The sequence below is a fragment of the Panthera leo genome, chromosome A1 (genome assembly GCF_018350215.1).
Source record: "Panthera leo isolate Ple1 chromosome A1, P.leo_Ple1_pat1.1, whole genome shotgun sequence".
Lineage (NCBI taxonomy): Eukaryota > Metazoa > Chordata > Mammalia > Carnivora > Felidae > Panthera > Panthera leo.
This window is the reverse complement of record NC_056679.1, coordinates 66,018,830-66,022,541: the sequence shown is the minus strand read 5'-3', so window position 1 is coordinate 66,022,541 and position 3,712 is coordinate 66,018,830.

The window sequence follows — 3,712 nt, the reverse complement described above, 5'->3', positions numbered from 1 at the left end:
GTGTTATTAAATTTTAAAAAGTAAACACGCATTTGACTTTTATATAGTTTTAAATTTGAAATTAATCACATGTCTAATTTTAAAAATCGAGCACATTTTGAATATTCTAGAACAAAAAGTTTTTGAAGCAAAATATGAAAAAGAATTTACAATTCACACTGACTTTGCAAGTTTTATGAAAACTTATTGAAATATTGAATACTTAAAAAAATTTTTTTTAATCTTTATTTTTGAGAGAGAAAGAGACAGAGTGTGAGTGGGGGAGGGGCAAAAAGAGAGGGAGACACAGAATCTGAGGTAGGCTCCAGGCCCTGAGCTGTCAGCACAGAGCGGGACGTGGGGCTTGAACTCACAAACTGCGAGATCATGACCTGAGCCAAAGTCAGACACTTAATCGACTGAGCCACCCAGGAACCCCAGAAATATTGAATACTTTAACTACAGTGCTATTGTATTTTTAATCCTCCAATCTTTACTATCAACATAAAGTATTATAAAGAAATCTAGATTATAAAACATATTGATTTTACTTAAATTGTGATAAAAGTTAATTTTATTAAACACATCAATGGAATATTTATGAAAAAACTTATAAACGTAATACGTCTCTATCTTATTACTCATCCAAATGTTGGTGGCCACAACCACAAGACTAATCATGCGACACAATAATTGAATTTAGTTATCTTTACTCTTTAGTTTACTTTCCATTATATAAAAGCCAGAGATTTGCACATATTTTTTAAATTTTGTGGTATTACACGTATATTTATTGTTTTGAGGCAGGGGTTTGCAAACTTTTATCTCAGGAGCCAGATGGTTATGTTAGACATTGCAGGGAAGGACAGTTTCTGTTGTAACTACTTGACTTTCTTTTTCTTTTTTCAGGCTCTACAGTTTTTTTTTTCCTTTCAGTGTATTGAGGCATTATTGACATACAGCACCATATAAGTTTAAGGTGTACAGCACGATGATTTGACTTAGACATAATGTGAAATGATTACAAGTTTACTTAACACCCATCCTCTTGTATCGATGTCTAAAAAAAGAAAAAAAAATGTCTTTTCCCTTGTAATGAGAACTTTTAGGGTTTGCTCTCTTGGCAGCTTTCAAACATAACCAGAGGGCAGTGTTAATTACAGTGATCATGTACATTTCATCCCCCACCCCTTATGTATCTTTTAACTGGGGGCTTGTACCTTCCAACCACATCCTGCCTGCTCGTTACTGAAACGGTCTGTGCGCTGCTGTCCTTTGAAGGATACTGTCCTATTTCCACTGCCCGCGCTGCAGTTGGGTGAAGCTCTTTCAGTGACACATGAAGGCATCTCCCAGGGTACCACCTGCCCCGGGAACCTGGGGTTTGACATCAGACTAGCCTTGTTTCTGAACTCTCTCACTGTCTCTTTCCCTGAGGAGGAAGGAGAGTGTTCCCCTCAAGATCTGGCAGCTTTTCCTTTACAAACCTTAGAACACCAGATGTGTGATCTCACTTCTTCCCTGGGACAATGGCACTACCTTGTCCCAAAAGAAGCTAAACTTGGAACCTTTCATGGGTCCCTACATTCACTCCTGCAGAGGCCCACATTCAGGACTTGCCTTCCTTACAACACCCGGGTGACCTTCAAGCATCCTTTTCTTTGAAACAGAGAACACAAAACCAACCTAACACAAGAAGACAGATTTAGCTTCTGCTGGAATATCTGATTCTGTAAGTCAACACCGATCTCGAGCCCAACTCTTCCAGGATGGCCACAGCCTTCCAGAGTTTGTGAATACTGCTTATTGACTTTCTAACAAAATTCCTTTTTTTTTAATGTTTATTTATTTTTTGAGAGAGAGAGAGAGAGAGAGAGAGACAGAACACGAGCAGGGGAGGGGCAGAGAGGTTTCATTCTTTTTGATCACCGAGTAATATTCCATTGTATATATATATACCACATCTTCTTTATCCATTCATTAGTCAATGGACATTTGGACTCCATACTTAGGCTATTGTTGGTAGTGCTGCTATAAACATCGGGGAGCATGTGCCCCTTTAAAACAGCACTCCTGTATCCTTTGGATAAATACTTAGTAGTGTAATTGCTGAGTCATAGGGTAGTTCTATTTTTAACTTTTTGAGGAACCTCCATACTGTTTTCCAGAGTGGCTGCACCAGTTTGTATTCCCACCAGCAGTGCAAAAGTGTTCCCCTTTCTCTGCATCCTTGCCAACATCTGTTGTTGCCTGAGGTGTTAATTTTAGCCATTCTGACAGGTATGAGGTGGTATCTCAGTGTGGTTTTGATTTGTATTTCCTAATAATGAGTGATGTTGAGCATTTTTTCATGTGTCTGTGAGCTATCTGGATGTCTTCTTTGGAAAAGTGTCTATTCATATCTTTTGCCCATTTCTTCACCAGATGATTTGTTTTTTGGGTGTTGAGTTTGATAAGTTCTTTATAAATTTTGTATACTAACCTTTTGTCTGATATGGCATTTGTAAATATCTTCTCCCATTCCATTAGTTGCCTTTTAGTTTTGCTGATTGTTTCCTTTGCTGTGCAGAAGCTTTTTATCTTGATGAGGTCCCAATAATTCATTTTTGCTTTTATTTCCCTTGCCTCCAGAGACTTGTCAAGCTGCTGTGGCTGAGTTCGAAAAGGTTGTTGCCTGTTTTCTCCTCTAGGATTTTGATGACTTCTTGTCTTATGTTTAGGTCTTTCATCCATTTTGAGTTTATTTTTGTGTATGGTGTAAGAAAGTGGTCCAGGTTCATTCTTCTGTATATGTCGCTGTCCAGTTTTCCCAGCACCACTTGCTGAAGAGACTGTCTTTTTTCCATTGGATAGTCTTTCCTGCTTTGTCAAAGATAAGTTGGCCATATGTTTGTGGGTCCATTTCTGGGTTCTCTATTCTGTTCCATTGATCTGAGTGTCTGTTTTTGTGCCAGTTCCATATTGTCTTGATGGTTACAGTTTTGTAATACAGCTTGAAGTCTGGAATGGTGATGCCTCCAGCTTTGGTTTTCTTTTTCAGGATTGCTTTGTCTATTTGGTATATTCTCTGGTTCCATACAAATTTTAGGATTGTTTGTTCTAGTTCTGTGAAGAATGCTGGTGTTATTTTGATAGGGATTGCATTGAATGTGTCAGTTGCTTTGGGTAGTGTTGACATTTTAACAATATTTGTTCTTCCCATCCAGGAGCGTGCTCATCTCTTTCTAAAGTATTTCCAGAGCTGAACTCATCTGTGTGGTTCCTCACCCAGACCCAGACCTCATATTTTCTTTCAGTTTTTTCTTTCTCTTTTCTTTTTTTTTTTTTTATAGAGGAGATCATCTCAGAGCCTCTTAAAGTAACTGCTCACAATTTGCCCAATGAACTATAAGTTAAGACCCCTGATTTGATAATCAGCACCCATCCCAGATGAACAACCACATTCACTATTTCAAGGGTTCATTATTCTCCAGGAAATGAGTCCTTATTTTCAAGACTTCCTTGTCTGGGTAGTGCATGCTTTCCATATATTACTCTAGAAGCCACACATGGGATCCAGGTGTATGGCTCACACCAGGCTGGGTGCTAGGGGTGCATCGTGGGTCTGTGACCTGTACTGTTGCACGGGGTCCCGTGCTTAGAAGGGCCCCGTGCTCACTATAGTGCTCTGTTGTCACCATCTTGAAATTCCTAGTAGTTTTACCTTTGAACCTGCACTTTGTACGTAACGTCT